The sequence below is a fragment of the Phascolarctos cinereus genome, unplaced genomic scaffold, assembly GCF_003287225.1.
Source record: "Phascolarctos cinereus isolate Bilbo 61053 unplaced genomic scaffold, phaCin_HiC Scaffold_7;HRSCAF=346, whole genome shotgun sequence".
Taxonomy (NCBI): Eukaryota; Metazoa; Chordata; class Mammalia; order Diprotodontia; family Phascolarctidae; genus Phascolarctos; species Phascolarctos cinereus.
Window position 1 is genome coordinate 92,801,038 of NW_027556180.1, and position 20,085 is coordinate 92,821,122.

At 36.4% G+C, this 20,085-nt stretch overlaps 1 protein-coding gene across 1 annotated transcript in view; it reads left to right on the top strand.

Annotated features, from left to right (window-relative positions):
* The window catches only part of ELF1 (E74 like ETS transcription factor 1), a 92,736-nt gene that overhangs the window by 13,677 nt on the left and 58,974 nt on the right, over window positions 1–20,085 (top strand). Inside the window, 1 exon segment of the mRNA XM_078147631.1 lies at window positions 2,746–2,887. The gene's annotated coding sequence lies outside the window, so the exon portion shown is untranslated.

Below are 20,085 nucleotides of genomic sequence, written 5' to 3' on the forward strand. Positions count from 1 at the left end.
ATATTGGGAAACTATTTGGTTGCCACCTCATCTGTAGATATTGCTGACTTTTTTTTCTTCTGACATGTCATCCAGCTCTTCTAATATATTAGTGTACAGTGAGTGTAGGGCATCGTTAGTAAACTTTATGGGAGTTAAAGAATGTTTTGGAAATAACACTTTCTATTAAAACAAAGTTCCCATAAAAATACCAAGGTGTTCTTTAGTATTAAATTGTGGAGCAGAACTCATATTTTCCATTATGATTATCTGAATACATTCTTCAAGAGCTTATGGTTTGGTTTTTTTTTTTTTGGATAGAGAATACAAATGTAAAGTGAACTGAACTTAGAATTAAGGAGAAGAAAGCAGTCTGGGTTTTCTTAGGAAATTGCAGAGCTCCTTAATGACTCCAAATGTGTCCCAGAAATACGAACCTATATTTTTAATACAGTATTCTGTTGACAGTGATGTATGTACAGCTACAATTCATGGAATACTGAAGTCTCATAACAATTAAAAATTAGTGTCATTTGGAGGCTAAGGGAAATAGTAGCAGGTTTGACCAGGATTTTTAACATAAAAGAAACTTTGAATAACAGGATATCATCAAGAAAAATGTATGAGCAGTAAAGATGAGGCTGGTCATGTGATAAGGGCAAGGGACAGGCTGGACTAATGTGTACCACTGGTATTCTCTGTTATGTGAGGAGAAAGAGAGACTTCAGCATGTTGGGCAGATTCCCCTTTTCTCTCCAGGGAGCATATGGGAAGACCCAGATAAGAGTTGCATCCCATGGCCAAGAAAGGTCACATGGGAGGGGTCCTCATTGCTGAGCTTGTAGATCTGTTTGAATATGAAGAGCAAGGGTTAAAGTTCAGGCCTTCTCTGGCCTAGAAACTTGTCTATCATCATATGTATTGATAGTCTTCTGTAACCAGTCATGACATAGGTCACCAGATTAAAAAAAAGTAAGCTATTTGCGCTTATGTGGTAAAGGAATTAAAGCTATTTTCCAAAGTTGGGAAAAACATCGAGTTTAGTTAATGGGATGAATTCTTACCAGTTCTTGATTTAAAAAAAAAAAAAAAAAACAGCACACCAAAAACCTGAGCATGTCAACAAAGAAAAGGAAGAGAGGTCTGCAAATTAAATTGAACTTTTACACAATGCAGTTTTTAAAAGTCTATATTGAATTTAATAGTATAAATTCAAGACCTGATTGTTGAGTCCCTGAACTTTTATCTGTGTAATTGTTAATATTTCACTCATGTTCTTTTTTATTCCCCCTTTGGAATCACTATCACTACCCATCCGGGACTCACCTCCTATTCTTTAAAAAAAATCCTCCTTTGGAACAATTAAGCCTAGTTGTGGAAAATATATTAAAACAGTGGTTATGTATATGCCTCATTACTACGCCACTAGTGTATCATCCCTGTGACAACAGGGTGGAAAACATGCTTTGTTATCAGTCTTCAAGAATAACTATCGGTCATTGCATTGATTAGCGTTCTTAGATCTTTCAAAGTTATTTTCGTTTACATCATAATATATTCCCATATGAGAAAACCCTTTACCAGTGTAGGTTGGCACTTTCTCTTCAGCTTGATAGCCTTGGGGAGTTGGCTTGAGCACTGAAAAATGTTTCTTGATTTTTAGCTATTATTTTGTAGTCATTGTATAAATTATTCTCCTGGTTCTGCTCACTTCACGCTGTATCTGTTCATATAAGTCTTACCAGACTTCTGAATTCATACTTTAGTTGTTGTTATTATCATGTCATTTCTTATGATTTAATATTACACCCTATTCTTATGTAATAAATTCTTCAGGCCCTCCCCCCCGTGAATGGGTGTCTTATGTTTCTATTCTTTTGCCACAACTAAGAGTGCTGTTATAAATATTTTGTACATGAATCTTTTCCCTGTCTTTGACTGATTTGGGCTATTTGCCTAATAATGGTGTAACTGGACTGAAGGCTATACAATTTTGGGGATATAGTTTCAAATTGCTTTCTAGAGTAGTTGAGCCAATTGACAGCTCTATCAAGAGTATATTAGTGTGCCTGTCCTCCTATATTGCTGCACACACACCACCACCCCCATTGTAATTTTTGCTAAGAATTATTTTAAATTAATTTGCATTCCTTTTGTTAATGACTTGGAGCATTAAAAAGAAATATTGATATGTTTTGTTTTTATCTCACTTAACTTTTCCCTCTTCCCCCTTCAGAGAGTAGTCCATCATAACAAAGAATTAAAAAAAAAAAAGATAAAGAAGTTGAGCATAAATAACCATCATGAATGTGTAGTGTTCCAAATCCATAGGTCACTCTTACTGCAAAAAAGGAGGAAGGCCCTCTCATGTCTCTTCTTTGCAACCGTTCTTGGTTATTATTACACCACAGCATTCACTTTTGATTGTTTTGCCTTTCTATTTACATTGTTATAATCATAGTATATACATTACTTAATTGGCTCTGCTTACCTTGATTTTTTAAATATAGTTATTAATAGCTTTTTTGAAACCTGTCTCCTCTTCATTCCCTTTGACCATTTATTAGAGAATGGTTCTTGCTTTTGTATATTTGAATCAATTCTTTACATGTCTGGAATATCCAACTTTTATCAGAGAAATTTGTTGCAAAGATTTTTTCCCCCCAGTTGGCTTTCCCTTTTAATTCTGACTGTATTGATTTTACTTGTGCAAAAGTTTTGTAATTTTTATGTACTCAAAATTCTCCATTTTTTCTGGCTTCTTAGGTCTCTTCCAGCTCTAAAATCTATGATTCTATGAGGAAGGAAGGAAAGAAGCATTTCTTAGCACCTAAAATGTGCCAGGTACTGCATTAAGGGCTTTACAAATCTTATCTCATTTGATCCTCACAACAACCCTGGGAGATAGGTAGGTGCTGTTATTTTCATCCCTATTTTACATTTGAGGAAACTGAGGCAGACAGTGGTTGAGTGATTTTGAGGCTGGATTGGAGCTTATGTCTTCATGATTCCAAATCTGGTATTCTTGCCAATGTATTTATTACCTTTCTATGATGATCTTTATGCATTGTTTGGTCAAGATTTCTTCCCTTTGCTTTGGTTGTAAAAGATACCTTTTTTCCTTTCTCTAATTTGTTTATGGTATGGTTCTTTTATATTAAATCATATTTCCATTTGGACTTTTTTTTTGTGATATATTTCCTAGGGTTCTTCATTAAGAGAACCCAGTGTTTAACAAAGTTCTTTTTTTGCTAGTTGTACTCTGATTAAAGACTGCTCTTTATATACTGCACGGGGAATAGTTGGTAAAATTTCAGAGTGTTATATACTTCTGTGATTGTTTTCTATCGAATAACTTCATTGCTGTTATAGAAGGGCATGTGGGAACCTACCTAAATGTATTTCAGCATAAGAAATTGTGCTTTATATGTTGTGTATAGGATGTCTCATGAAAAACTTGACTGGTGCCACATGGGTCAAGGAAATCTACCTTAAGGCCTGTCATACTGCCTTTATATAAGCTCTCAAATCTCCAACTCACTTGTGCCTTCCTCTATAACATAGGATTCTTATAACACTAGGACCTGACCTTTTAATGAGGAAATTTGAACAGATAAATTGTTTTATAGAATAAACCTTGATATTTTATGCCAAATATACTTCAATCTTACTTTAAAAGAGTAGATTGAATGTTAAGAAATGAAAAATGTTCTTTTACCTTCTGATTATCCTAGACATTTAATATAAGATACTCTTTGAAAGTTGTATCTTCATTTGAATTACATTTTAATTCAGTTCTAAAGCTAAACAATATACACAATGATTACAGTAATGTAAATAGAAGGAATGGTGACTGCAAAAGAATCAAAATGAATTGTGTAAAATTAGAAGAAGAATAGCCCCAAAGAAGAGATATGTGAAGATACCTCCCTAGATTCCTTTCCAGAGGTAGAAATTCTGTGAGTGTGGAGCATTGCATATATTAAAATTTTTTTAATGTAGTAATTGGTGTTTTTCATTGTTTTTTTTCCCTCCTATCTCTTTCTATTAAAAATAATTTGCAGTGTGGGATGGCTCTATGGTGGAGGGGGAGGGGAAAAGAATAGAGTGGGAAATTTACAGATGTAAAATGAAGTGATCTATCACTTTTTTTAAAAAAAGAATGATATAAGGGAAATCTAAATGCACTCCTGTTTGTTATATTGGCTGTGTCGATCTAAATTCCTCAAAAGTCCTTAGCATAAATTATATGAAGGTAATTTAGTTAATATCATTAAATTATTAAAGCCAAGTTGTATACTTTTCAGAAGTAATCAAAGGAAACCCACAAAATAGAACTATATTCTTTTAGTAAAGGAATGATCTGAAGACATAGAATTTTCACAAACATGGCCCTTCCTGGATTGAATGTTCTGTTCTCCATACCAATATAAATATCTATTGATCAGCAGACGTTAAGAGGCAGTGAGCTTTGATTTTGCCACAGAAATCTTATTTAGTTTCTTGCAACAGTTCAATAACTGTCACAGTTTCAAAATATTTAACATCAGTTGGCAAGATGAGATGACACATGGAAGTCCTGGAACATAGCCAGTCTCCTAGCTTCTAAAGTTTCCCTCGTGTCAAAACTCTTATTTGACATAAGCAAAGCACCTTCAGTGTGTTAAGTGACAACTGAAGAAACATCATGTAGCAGTGATTCCTAATTTTTTGACAACCTATCACTAGGGTTTTTTTTTTATTTTCAGTCCCAAATTTTCTCCCCAGCACCCTTTCCCCTTCCCATTGAGAAGGGAAGAAATATGATACTTATCATACATGTGAAGTCATATCATTGGAGTTTGTAATATTGTCCTACCATTGCAGATTTCTAATTCTCTTGGTGTTTTTATTTTTTAAATTATTAAATGCCCTGGCTTGGGAATCAGTTCTCTAAGTAGCTTAGTACTTAGAGAACACATGGGTGTTTCCCTCACTGATTCTAATAGTAACTAACCTTTATGTCATTTTAACAGACAGTCTTAGTGTTGCTGTGGCTGAAAGATTTATTGCCTGCAACTAACTTAGAGATGAGTCTTTCTTGGACAGGAGAAATACAGTCCACTATTAGGTCTGTTCATGAGATTTTCCTGTAGGACTGCTTAGAATTTATACTTTCTTGTCTACACTTACTTTAAATGGAATTTCTCTATCTCTTGCTGCTGGGCTTTATTAGTAAATATATAGAAATGCTGATTATTTATGTGGGTTTATTTTATATCCTGCAACTTTGCTAAAGTTGTTAATTATTTCAAGTGGTTTTTTAGTTGATTCTCTAGGATTCTGTAATTATACCATCATATCATCTGCAAAGAGTGATGATAGCCTTGTTTCTTCATTGCCTTTTATAATTCCCTCAATTTCCTTTTCTGCTGTTATTGCTAAAGCTAACATTTCTAATACAATATTGAATAACAGTGGTGATAATGGGCATCCTTGTTTCACCCCTGATGTTACTGGAAATGCTTCTAGCTTATCCCTATTACATATAGTGCTTGTTGATGGTTTTAGGTAGATGCTACTTAGCATTTTAAGGAAAACTTCATTTACTCCTATGCTCTCTAGTGTTTTTAATAGGAATGGTTGCTGTATTTTGTCAAAAGCTTTTCTGCATTATTGAGATAATCACATCATTTCTTTTAATTTTGTTAGTGACATGGTCAATTATACTGATAGTTTTCCTAATATTGGATCATGATAGGTTGCTGTAATATTAAATGCATGCTTTTCAGATCATGATGCAATAAAAATTTCTTGTAATAAAGGGCCATGGAAAGATAGATTATTCTAATCCTAAAGAATGAGTGGGTCAAACAACAAATCACAGAAACAATCAATAACATCATCCAAAAAGAATGACAGTAATGAGAGAACATACCAAAACTTATGGGATGCAGCCAAAGCAGTCCTTAGGGAAAATTTGTATCTCTCAATGCTTATATGAATAGCATAGAGAAAGAAGAGACCAGTGAAATGAGCATGCAACTAAAAAAGTTAGAAAACTAACAAATTTAAAATCCCCAATTAAATTCCAAATTAGAAATTCTGAAAATCAAAGGAGAGATTAATAAAAGTGAAATTAAGAGGACTATTAAACTCACAAAATTAAGAGCTGCTTTTATGAAAAAAAAAACCCAATAAAATAGATAAATCTTTGGTCAATTTGTTTGAAAAAAGAAGAAAACTAAATTACCAGTATCAAAAAATGAAAAGGGTGAATTCACCGCTGATGAAGAGGAAATTAAAATAATAGGAGCTATTTTGCCCAACTGTTTGCCAATAAATCTGACTTTCTTAGTGAAGTGGATGAATACTTACAAAAATATAACTTGCCCAGACTAACAGAAGAGGAAATGAAATACTTAACCCCATTTCAGAATAAGAAATTGAATAAGCCATCAATAAACTCCACAAGAAGAAATCTCCAGGGCCAGATGGATTCGCAAGTGAAATTCTACCAGACATTTAAAGAACAATTAATGCCAATACTGTATAAACTATTTGGAAAAATAGGTGAAGAAGGAATCCTATGAAATTCTATGATACAAATATGGTGCTGATACCTAAACCAGGAAGAGCCAAAATAGAAAGAAAATCATAGACTAATTTCTCTAGTAAATGTAGATGTGAAAATTTAAAATATTAGCAAAGACAATTTATGCTTTTGTGACATAAATTTAAAAAACCCAGGGGTAATCTTTATGCCTTATATGAGACACTAGAATAGGACTTTAACGGATAAGTACCTAATGGAGAAAAATTTAAAGGGGCAAGTGTGATATACACATTGGCCCTTGAAAGCTCAATCAGATAGTTTACCTATTTTGTCAGGTAAATTGTCAAGTGAAGAGAATGGAAATCAGGTTTGCAGCAAAAATGATTGAATAGTTGTTTGTAAGGAGATAAATCACATATATACTAAATGTAAATATGTGACATGTCTTGACCTTTGTAGTCATAAACAACATAAACTTTAGGAAACAAAACCGAAGACCAAACCCAACCAAAACAAGAAACCAACCCCATAACCAAACAACCTTCCATGGTTTCATTTTGTTTTACAAATTTAATCTCATCTAGTTGGCTTTCAAAGTAGTTCATAATTGGCAATGTGGTAAAAGACCACTGGCTGAAATCAGACGACCTAGGTTCAAATCCCAGCTTTCATACTACTTACCAGTATTACCATGGTCAGTTCACTTTGAGCTTTGTTTTTCTCATTTTTTAAAATGTTAAAATCTATTTTGTGGATTCTCACTTAGTATCCAACTTGATTTTATGAAAAAACATAAAATTTCAAGTTCATATATATTTGAATAAGAAATTTTTGTGTATAAAGACACAAACCTGTAGGCAAATGGTGCATTGGAAAGTGTGCTGTTTTTCTCATTTGTAAGATGAAAAGGATTGACTAGGTGATCTATAGAAGTCCTCTTCTAAATGTTAAATTCTGGGATCCTATGGGCCCAAATCTATTTACCCAACTTTACTTCCTCTTCAAACCAAGCCTTCTACTCTTATCAAACTGGTCATCTTACTGTCCCATGAACATGTCTTGGTCATTTCCAACTTTATACCTTTTGCCTACATTGTTCTTCCTGCCAGAATCTTTCCCACTTCTTCCCCTTTTCATCTGTCCAATTCTTCCGTATCCTACATGGCCTAGCTCACGTTACACTGTCTCTTATCAAGCTTTCCCTGACTATTCCTGCTCACCATCTTTTTGTTTGAATTCCTTATAGCATCTACATGCAGGTTAAACTTAATTATAGAGTACTGTCTGGAATTGCTAATTGATTTATTTCTGCTAGACTTTTCCCTCTGATCAGGTTGTTAGTTTCTTGAGAGGACTAACCATTTGTTCTTTCAAATCTTTAAAAATTAATTAATTTTTAGTTTTCAAACATTCACTTTATCAGATTTTGAGTTCTAAATTTTTTTCCCTCTCCCTCTTTCCCTCTCCCCAAGATGGCATACAATTTGATGTGGGCTATACATGTATAATCATATTAAACATATTTCCACATTAGTTATATTGTGAAAGAAGAATCAGAACAAAAGGGAAAAAAACCATGAAAAAAACAAACAAACCAAAAATAGTATGCTTTGATCTGCATTCAGACTCCATAGTTCTTTCTCTGGGTGTAGATTGCATTTTCCATCATGAGTCTTTTGCAATTGATTTAGACTTTGCTCTTCTCAGCAATGCAGTGATCTATCGGAGTCGGTCATTACACAGTGTTGCTCTTGTTGTGTACAATGTTCTCCTGGTTCTGCTCAATTCACTTAACATCAGTTCATTCAAGTCTTTCCAGGTTTTTCTGAAATTTTCCTGCTTATCATTTTTTACGGAACAATAGTATTCCATTACATTCATATATCACAACTTGTTCAGCCATTCCTCAGTTGAGAGACATCCCCTTAATTTCCAATTCTTGGCCGCCACAAAAAGAGCTGCTATAAATCTTTTTGCACATGAGGGTCCTTTTCCAATTTAGGACTGATTGTTTACCAACCATCAATAAATACTTGATTAGTTTATGCAGAGAACATTATCTTTCATTGTTGAATATGGACCTTTTTCCAGCTTTAATAGTTTTGAGTTATGTCAGTTATTTTTGAAGCATCTATTAAGTACCTTCTTTTGTGCTAGGAATTATAAAGACAAGCCAGAAACAGTCCCTGCCCCCAAGAACCATATATACTATTGGGGAAGACAACAAGCATATAATAATTATATACAATACAAGTAGGTAGTTTTTATGTAAAGGCATTGGGAGGGCCTGCTATATGCCAGGTGCTAAGTACTGAGGGTACAAAGGAGTACAAAAGACAGTCCCTGCTCTCCAGGAGCTCATGGTCTAATGGGGGAGACAACATTGCAAATGCCCATGTACAAAAAAGACACAGGGTAACTTGGAGAGAATCAATCTAGAAAAGGCATTAACATTAAGGGAGAGTCTGGGACGGCTTCTTGTCGAAGATGGGATTTTAGTTGGTACTTGAAGGAAGTCAGAGGCAGAATCTAGGAGAGAGAGCCCTCCAGGCACAAGGAACAACCAGTGAAAATGCCCAGAATCTGGAGTCTGTGTGAGGAGAAGTAAGGAGGTCAGTGTCATCGGATGTTAGAGTTCTTGGGAAGTATAAGATAGAAGAAGGCTGCAAGGAGGGGCAGGTTATGAAGGGCTTTCAGGCCAAACAGAGGGTTTTATATTTGATTCTAGAGCTGAGAAGTTGCTGCTTGAATTTATTATTGAATATGGAGGTGGTGGTGGCATGATCAGATTAGTTATCAGAGTGACCAGATTACTTTGACAACTGAGAGGAGGATGGAGTGTTGAAGGAAAAGATGTTAGGGAGGCCAGCCAGCATGCTGTTGCAATTGTCTAGGTCTCTATCAGAGTGGTGGTAGTGTCAGAGGAGAAAATGGGGTGAGAAATGTTATGAAGGTAAAATGAACAAGACTTGGCAACTGATTGGATATGAGGAGTGAGAGGATGGAACCTAGGGTGGTAAGCCTGGGTGACTGCAAGGATGTCAGCAATAAAAGGGACGTTTAGGAAGAGGGAAGAATTTTTTTGGGGAAAGATAATGAATTCAGTTTTGAATATGTTGAAATTAAGATGTCTTTGGGACATGCTGTTAGAGGTATTTAATAGACACAGGTGGGGGGGTCTGGAAGATAGGACTGGCTAAATAGGTCTGAGAATCACCTCCATTATCTCAATTGAATTCATAGGAGTTGATAAAAATCACCAAGTGAGATAACATAGAGAAGAATGGAGGGCCCATTCTGAATGAATGTTCCCCCGTAAAGGAAACTGAGAAGGATTGGTCAGACAGGTAATAGGAAAAGGAGGAAAAAGTAGTGTCATGGCAACCTAGAGAGAAGAGGGTGATTGACAGAGTCTAAGACAGCAGGAAGGTCAAGAAGTTTGAGAATTGAAAAAGGCCATTAGATTTGACAGTTGGTAGCTTTGGAGAGAGCAGTTTTGGTTGAATGATAAGGTCAGAAACCTCCTGGAGAGAGTCCAAGAGAGAGAGAAAAAGAAGTGGGAGCACATATTGTACAATGCCTTCTGAAGGAGTTTATCTACAAAAGGGAGGAGAGATGTGGGAAGATAGCTTAGTGGGATGGATAGATTAAGCGGTTTTTGAGAATGAGAGATAATGCATATGTTTGTTGGAGGTAAAGAAGCCAGCCTGTAGATAAAGAGAGATTGAAGATGGTGAGAAGGTTGGGATGATGGAGGGGACAATCAGTATACTGGAAAAAAGGAATGGGATCACTTTTGCCTGTAGAGGGTTTGCCTTGGCAAGAAGGGCCACCTCTTCATGTGAGTCAGGGGTAAAGAAGGAGATAATTGCAGAAGGTAAGGAGAAGAAAAGAGGGCGCTCTTGATGAATGGCCTCAGTTTTTTCCAGTAAAATATAAGGTAGAATTCTCAGCTGAGAGGTTGGTGGTTGGGTGAACCTTGGGAAATTTGAAGAAAGATAAGATTTGGAAAAGCTGCTGTGTCGAGAGACATAATGAGGCAATTAAGGAAGTATGAAAGGATTGCCTTGACATAGTAAGGGTCCAGATGAGGTTATGTAACATATATTTGTAGTAGATCCACTCATCATGATTTACTATAGCATTTCCTCAGTCTGAGGTGGGTAGGAGCAAGGCAGTGGATGAAGGTTGTTAATGATATTCAAATACACACAGAAAAGGTATCATTTAGTAGTTCACATATAGGATTCTAGACCTGGAAAAGGACCTTAGAAGCCATCAGTTATTATCAAGCCTAGAGTAACTGCCTACTGTGTGCAGAGTACTTTGCCTGGGAATTAACCTGAGGACAGTTTATCTCAGTTCAGAGACACACCATCAGACTGGCAGCAGGATGATGGATTTTTTTCCCCACTTAATAGTATTTTATTTTTTTTCCAATTACATGTAAAGATAGCTGTCAACATTCACCTTTTTTTTTTTTTGGTGAGGCAATTAGGGTTGAGTGACTTGCCTAGGGTCACACAGCTAGTAAGTAACAAATGTCTGGTCTGAGATCAGATTTGAACTCAGGTCCTCCTGACTTCAAGGCTGGTGGTCTATCCGTTGCACCATCTAGCTGCCCCTCAACATTCACTTTTATAAGATTTTGAATTCCAAATTTTCCCCCCTCCTTCCTTCTCCTCCTTGCCCAAGATGGCAAGCAGTCCGATATAGGCTAAATATGTACAAGCATATTAAACATATTTCCACATTAGTCATATTGTGAAAGAAGAATTGGAACAAAAGGGAAAATCCATGAGAAAGAAAAAACAAAGAAGAAAATAGTATGCTTCGATCTGCATTCAGACTCCATAGTTCTTTCTCTGGATATGGATAGCATTTTCCATTATGAGTCTTCTGGGATTGCCTAGATCATTGTGTTGCTGAGAAGAGTTAAGTCTATCAAAACTGGTTATTGCACAATGTGCCGTTACTGTGTACAATGTTCTCCTGGTTCTGCTTACTTCACTCAGCATCAGTTCATGTAAGTCTTTCCAGGTTTTTCTGAAGTCTGCTGTTCATCATTTCACATAGAACAGTAGTATTTCATTACGTTCACAGACTACAAGTTGTTCAGCCGTTTCCCAGTTGTTGGGCAGGATGATGAATTTTTAATACCACTTAAAGTTATAGAGAAATTATTACCGTCTGCAGAGGTGGGAGGAAAACCCATGTTAATGAAATCATGGATGTAAGTATTTATGTGTTGGTGAATGACTGCTTTAATGTTTATTTGTGAGATCCTTTAGGGCGAGGCCTGTCTTTCGGGGGACATTCTTGTATGTGCATGTGTGTATGTTTAGATTGGTGTTGGTTCTGGACTCCAGATCAAGAGACCTAAGCTCTAGGCCTGGTTCAACAAACATTAAGCACTTGATTTGTCACTGATTTGCCATGTGACCTTAGAAAATTTAAATCTCTTCCCCTCTCTGAACCTCGGTTTTCTTATCTGTGAAAATTATTTTATTAGATAATTGCCAAGGTTCTTTTGCAGATTTGACATTATCAGTATGATTCTATTGATACATATAAATGGCTGAACAAATAAACCACTTACAAGCAAACTTGGGCTGTTTCTTGCAGGCTAGTTCCTGTTTTCAGGGGAAAAAAAATCTTTCTGCTTTAACTGCCCAAACAGGTTTGCTGTGGAGGGCATTTTAACATGTTTATATGTTCTCTGAATAGTGTACATTCTTGTCAGAGGTTTGTTTTGGATTCTCATGAAAGGAAAGTTTTTTCTACATAGGTTCATGGACATCATGAGAAAAGCAATGCTGAATACAATTTTGATTATTAATGCCTTTATTCTTTATCCTGAAAAGTTTAGGCCATGTTGCTTTTCTTTATTTAAAAAAATCCTTTCCTTTGTATGTGATAAGCTTTTTATTCCTTAAGTTTTAATATTAGTCATATCCAGATATACATCCCCTCTATGTGCTCCATTATAAAGAAGAAAAATTGTTAAAAAAACAACTGAAATGGTGATTACCTATGTAGATGTTAACATGACATACTCTTCTTGCAACTTACTAAGGAAAGGAGGGAAGTTCGTTTTCTCATCTGTTCTATATATATTTTTTCTCCTAGTTCTCTTTGTGAGGCAGAATGGCATGGTAGAGATCAGCCTTGAGATCCAGGAAAACCTGGCTTCAGGTTCTGCTTCTGACAGTTCTGGTAGTTTTGGGCAAGTCACTTTAAACCTCTGTAAGACTGACTTGCAGAAAAAGTGCAGTTGTATTGGTTCAGGAAGTTATCTCAACTGAGAGCTTCCTGTAAAAATGAACTCACTAGCCTAGTTCCCATCCCTACCCACTAATTCTGCTTACTTCACCATGCATCTGTTCATACAAGTCTAAGTTCTGCTTCCTTGGCAAAGCCCTTAACATCTTTAGGTCTCAGTTTCCTCTCCTGAATTGGAATGTATGTCCTCTGAGATTCCTTCCAGCCCTAAATCTATGTTCCATGTTTTCTTGTGGTTCTCTTAATTTCTGGTCTTTGTTGTTTCTAATTTTCTGTTTAGCTCATCTACCGTAGTTTGTTCAGCCATTCCCATATCAAGGGGGCATTCGCTCTGTATACTGTTGTGAATGTCTCGGGATACATGTGGCCTTTCCCTCTGTCTTTGACCTGGAAGTATGTGTCCTGTATAGTAGGAGCCATGAAGCAAAAGTTATGAATAGATTAGTGACTTTTTTTATGCAATTCCAAATTGTTTTCCAGAGTGATTGCACCAATTTACAACTTCTCCCTAGTGCTTAATGTTTGTCTTCCTGAAGCCTCTCTAATATTGACTGTTTTCATCTTTTCTTTTTTTTTCGGCTAGGCAATGGGGTTGTGACTTGCCCAGGGTCACACAGCTAGTAAGTGTTACGTGTCTGAGGCTGGATTTGAACTCAGGTCCTTCTGAATCCAGGGCCAGTGCAGTATCCACTGTGCCACCTAGCTGCCCCTGTTTTCATCTTTTCTCGTCAAACTTTAGAGTAGTCTTAGTGAAGTATCTCCTGATTCATTATTTGGACCAGTCTTTCATATTGTTATTAAATAGTTTGTATTTTTTTTTTAAACTGCCTATCTGTTGTGGAATTAACATTATTTCTTCATGACCATGTAAGTATAACTGACGTTACCTATTGTAGACTTTTGCTCGTAGTTTCTTTTTAAAATCTCACATTTTAAGAACAGAGTCTTTTAAAGGGTTAATTCTGAGGCCAACAGGTATAGACAGATCTAGGTATGTGATATGTTTCTCTGTTTTGCAAGGTGCTACAAATGCTGGTACTGTGTAATCGGATACGAGGCAGGACAGGCAGTCAGATGAAGGAAAGCGAGAGCAATGCAAAAGAACTGGAATTTCAGGTCCAGACCGTGAGTCATTGCAGTTTGCCCCAAGAGTTCTGGGGTTGTTCAGCTTGGCGTCAAGGAAAGGAGAAAGTGGTGGAGGGGAGCCATCTTATTCTCTTGGATCTCACTGATATTTAAAAAATTAAGGTGGGCAAAGCAAAGGTAAGATTGCTACAGTTTCTCAGGCCCTCCTGAGTCTCGAAGAGTTGTGGTCTTCATTGTCTGCCGAGCTGGTGAGGGGTAGGTGACAGGAAGACAGACCCTCAATATAAAAAACACAACATTTGTTTTTCTTCTTACATAAAAAATTAAATTCTGTGTTTTCGAAAAGCTTAAGCTGTTTTGCCTTCTTGATGAGTGAGAGGGGAAAGTTTAAGTCCTGATTAAAAGGAACCTGTAAGCAAGATATTACAAGTGATTATGTGAAAGGATGCAAAGTACCTCCCCTACCCCACTTCCAGTTCTCTGAATTGAATGTGAGAAGGTATCAAAAGGCAGGATAGAGAAGAGGAGGTACGGTTTATATTCCTTGGGATTGAGATATCAGTGATCCACATAAATAACTTGAAGCCCTGGTGCCAATAACATTGCAGAGGGTTTCTATTCTGGTTGATCTGGGGAATGGTTTCATTTAAGCTAGCCAGCTAAGTAAGGCTCATACACTAAAGGGTGCTTTCTCCTTTCTCCTCTCTGAGAACTGCCCTTGTTTGAGCATGTTACTTATCACAAGGGCAGTCCAAGCAAAGAGCTTTTCTGCGACCTCAATTTTGATATGTTCTTTTAGTTGTCCTTATTAAATTAAGTATTTCAGCAGTGTCCATATTAGTAATGGTAATATAGTCGAAGAAGTGGAACTCTAAGCTCTTATTTAAAAAGTTTTAGAAATATTATAGTGATTTACATATGAAACTATACACTATGCTTTTACATAAATGCTTTCTCAAGTGCCTTTTTTGTGTTAATGGAAGTAGATGGAGAGAATGTAGTAGAGAATGGGAAAAAGCATTATTAACAGTGAAAATAGATAATAGCCTGGAAGTCTATAGCTTTATAATTAATTGTCTTGTGACTTTGGGAGTAATTAGCTTCATCCTTCTTGTTAGTGTGTCTCTGTGCAAAAATATGGTTGAAAATGACTTGCTATGTTTTTTTTCCTTATGAGGATGTTGTCAGGATTAACATAGCAAACAATGTAGAAAGCATTCTGAGTTCAGTAGAGTCAAAAGAGTACTATAATTTGTGGGATTATTCTGCTGCTTGGGTTTTTAAATCAGCATATTCATTTGAGGGAATTCTTTGGTTTTGCCTCTGATTTCCTATTTCTGTCATTTATATTTTCTAAATATATTGCTTAAAAAGTTGCTAGGAATATTTATTAACATAGATTTTAATGATTAGAAAGAAGCAGTGAACTAGAGTTCATACTGGTTACTTGAGAGAATGTCAGTGACCTCTCTGAGAGTTTTCTCATCTGTTAAGTGAGAGTGTTGGAATAATTAATCCTGAAAGTTCTATTAGTTCTCTTGAAGTCTCAATGTGGGCAGATCCTTGGAGTAGTTACAGACTGACTCAAGTAATCACTTTGCTTCACCTGGAGTGTTCTGGGGTTTGCGTTAGTTGATTGGGTTTAGTGTTGAAAGGATCAAATGGAAAGGGATTTCCATCAAGAAACATAAGAAACTCCTGTTGTATTTGGAGCAACTCTCGTACAGTGGAACATTGGCCAAGTAATGCGATTTATAGCCTGTTATAATGAGAAGCATTATGAACATATCTTAGAACTTTCTAAGCTGGAAACTTTAGTTTTTTTTCATGTGTAGTTTAGGAAATTGGGTAATCTCTGTATATCAGTGCACGTGAAGATCGACTTTTAAAAAAATGACAACTGGTAATTTTGAGAAAGTCTTGACACAGCACATGCATGAATGCTTAATGATGTTGAGTTCTTCATAATCCACACCAGTGAAAACAATCATGGCTGTTTAACATTATAAACCATAGATGATTTGTTTATATCTATGGGGGTTGGAGTTTCATTTTCCACGGAAGGCTCTTTTCTGATGGCAGTTCGGTTTTGAATTATTGACATGTTGAAACAGGCTTCTGAAAACATTGGGATTCAAATACATCTTATTTCTAACTACAGAGAGATATTTAGGCCATAAACAATTGACTATGTAAGTAAGTAGAGACTGATGTTTATAAAACGTTTTATTGATGCTTTATAGAAATTTCATTTCCCAATGCTTCCCTTCCAGTAGAACCCCCCCACACACACCCCTGTAGCAAAGAACATTTAAATAAAACAAGCTGACATCTTGATCTTGTCTGATAGCAAATAACTGCTTTCCTACCGGTAGGCTTTACCACCTCTGCCCGGGGTGGGTGTACGTCTCTTCATCAGTCTTTGGTGTCAAAATTCATCATTTCGTGGTGGTTTTGATGTTTTTAGAGTTGTTTTCCTCTGTATTACTGTTTTTATTTTCTAAATCGGATCATGATTCATGAGCCAATCATTTTAGAAATAGGAGAGACTTCAGATATCATTTAGACCCACCCCCTTATTGTCTATTTTTGTATATTACTATTTACTCCATGCTTTATTTGGGTATGGATTCTCCTCCTAAACTACTGTAGATATAAATGGTACTTTCTTTTGCTCTCCTATGTTTGTTTTAAACAAATGTGGCCTTTTATGTCAATGTCACTTATGCACTCCGAGCTTATTTTGACACATTGTATAAAATTTTGGTGTAAATGTAATTTCTGCCATTCCAAGTCCCAGATTTCCTAGGAAAAATTTCCCCCTTACCTGCCCAAACTCAGTGTCCTTTGCTGCTTCATCATTCAAATTCTACCTATGTGTGGGTGTGCCCCAGGGGCCCCAACCTGGGCCCTCTTTTCTCTTCCTATGTTTTCAGAGATTTCATCAAGTCCCCTGGGTTTAGTTATCTTAGAATCACAAATTTAGAGCTGGAAGGGGAAATTAGGTAATTTAGTCCAACCCACTCATTTCACAAGTGAAGAAATTGAGACCTACAAAGCTTAAGTAATTTCCCCAAGGTCACACAGGTGGCAAGTTGACAATCTAGAATTCTTACCCAGTGCTCATGCCATGTAGCTTGAGCTCCTCCAGCCCTGTGTAATCAACTGCCTGATGTATATCTTCACTTAAATGTCCCATATGCACCTCTGACTTAGCATATGTAAATCAAAATTCATGGTATCTTCCTCCTAAAGCTTATCCCTCTTCTTAACTTATATATTATTGTTGAGAACATTGACATCCAGTCACTCAGGTTTGCTCCTTTGGCATCATCCTTCACTCATTGCTTGTTACGCATTCCACTATATCCAGTTAGTTGCTAAGTCTTATTGCTACAACTGTTTCTTACATCATTCCTTTTTTTCCCTCCTCTCTCATGGCCTCCACTTTGATTCAGATTTTCTTCAGGTCTTACCTGCACTACTCAAGTAGACCCCTAATGGTATCCTTGCCTTGAGTCTCTTCTCTGTCCAGTCATTGCTCCACATGGCCACACTGCCAATTGAGGTTATTAAGCCCAGCCATGACCATGTCACTCCCTGTTCAAGAAGCTATGATGGACTTTGGTGCTCACTGTGGCCTTTGACTCTGTTGACTCCCCTTTGCTTGTGAGTACTCTCTCTGGGGTTTGATGACACAGTTTTCTTTTGGCTCTCCACTTGTCTACCTGCTCATTCTCATTCTCCTGTGCTGGATGATCATCTGAATCCTGTCTCCATAAACGGTGTATTTTGAGGCTTTCTCATAGGTCCTCTTTCTTATCTCTCTTCTTTCAATGACCTCATCACCTTATATTGATTTAAATATTATCTCTATTCAGACAACTTCAAGATCTTTATAACATATTAATTAGTCTCTCCCTTGAGCTGTAGTCACATATAACCAACTGCCTCCTTGATGTTTTGGGCTGAATATCCCATAGATACCTCAAAATCAACATGTCCAAAACTGAAATGGCAATCTTTCTCTCAAATACAACCCACTTTTAAATTTCCTATTTCTATTGTGAGCGTATCTTTCCAGTGACCCAGGTTCTCAACTTTGGAATAATTCTTATTTTTTCACCCTCATCCAACCCCACATATCCAGTCACTTTCCAGATCTTGTTCTGCCTTCACATTTCTCTTATCTGTCCTTTCTAGTCACATGGCCTCTAATGCTTTCATCACCTCTTGCCTAGACTTTTCAGTACCTTCCTAATTGCACTCACTGCTTTCTGACCATCTCCATGTCATGATACTTCATAGTTCTAGTGTCCTTCTCTGCTATCTTCCCTGGGAGATTCTATTGGTGACCCTTTACCTTATCTAGTAATGGGACTGGATTTACTCTCCCAGCTCACATATTTAATTATTAGGTTGGAGCCCCAGAATTCAGCTGGCTACATCTTTTCTTCAGATTTCTAGGGGGTATGGTTAAGGGGTTATGGGATTTTTCTAATACTGTCAGCATTAGACATTTGCTGTTAAGGTTCTCCCACTATGCCCATATGCAGTAGCCAGTGATTACTTTTCTAATGTTATTTGCCAATGTCAGTATCTCTCCAGTGTCATTTAACAAGTTGATATCTCCCCATTATTATTGATAAGCAATTAAAATCAACTAGCTTTTGCAGAGGAATGTTTCCTGAAAAAATGTAGCAAGAATTGAGGTACAAAAACATCCTCTTGAACCTGGACATATTCTTTTCTTGCATGGGCACACTCTTTCCTGTACCATCTTGATCCTGAAAAAGAGTGAGCTCAAAAAGGCAGCTACAAAATATTTCCACTGTTTTGGGCTTTTCCCAAAATTATGTGTGAGATGCTGACTTGTCATTGGAACATTAGATTTCTCTCATTGGCTTATTCCTTCCACAGGTGCAATGCTGACTACAACCAATCTATGTCTTTTCATCCTAGGTGATTCTTGTCCATATCTTTCTGACATCCTTCATAGAGGTTCACTCAGTATTTTGGAGACTTTTTTTTTCCTGGTTTTTGAAATATTTGGTTAATAAAAGTGTAATTTGGAGCTGTCATCCTTTGTTCTCCTTATATGAACCGCTCTTCTTCTGTTGTGTTTGTTTCCTGTATGACAGGCTTCAGCCTACTTTAATCCACCAATGATCTTTTTTTTTTTTAAAAGTGTAAAATGGTCTTTTTCTGTTATATCACTATTAATTTCCCCATATATCCACTGTACAAAGAAGTATAACTAAACATAACTAACCAACAAAACCACCATGTCTGTCAATTCCACTTTATATACTTCATCATATCTCTGAGGAAGGTAGCACAGTAGTATCCTATTACATTCATCTAGCAGAAATTGTTAACAGATTCTCTGATCATCACCTACATTTTCCAGTTCCTTGCTACTGTGAAAAGAGTTGCTGTCAATATGCTGTATATGGGGCCTTAAAAAAATCATTGACCTCCTTTGGTTATTTGTTTAGCACTGAGACCTCTGGGTCAAAAAAAAATGTGGTCACTTTTCAGAATGGTTGAACCAATTTGCAGATTTAACAATAATGCAATTAATCTGAGTATCTGACCACTGGTGGTTGAACTAATTAAACCTTCAGCAACATTGGCTGTTCCCATCTTTTGTCATCTTTCCTAACTTGTTGAGTGTGAAGTGAAATTTTAGAGTCATTTTTGATTTGCTTTTTTTGTATCATTAGTGATAGAAGATATGGGGAATTCTTTCTTGTGGTTGTTTACAATTTGCAGTTCTTTTTAGAATTGTTGATTAGGGAATAGTTTTTGGTTTTTATCAAATAATTATTATGTATCAAAGTATTTGTTCTTTGGTTCAGCACTTTCCTTTGTATCCCAGTTGCACTGTGTCTTATGCAAAATCTTTTAAATTTCAAGTAATCAACACTCTTTTATCTTTTGTGGTTACTTCTGTTCCTTGTTAGGTTACCCCTAGTCGCAGCCATAAAAGGTACTTGATCTGCCCTTTCTAATTTTTTCCGTGGTATTATCTTTAATACTCAAGTCATATAGGTGTTTACTTTATTATCACATATATCAAATTTTGGTCTAGATCTAATTTCTGTTATCCAGTTTAATTTTCCAGTAATTCTTGTCAAACAGTGAGTTCTTTCCTGGGTAGTTGATGCTTTGGGGTTTATCATATACTGCAATTTAAATTT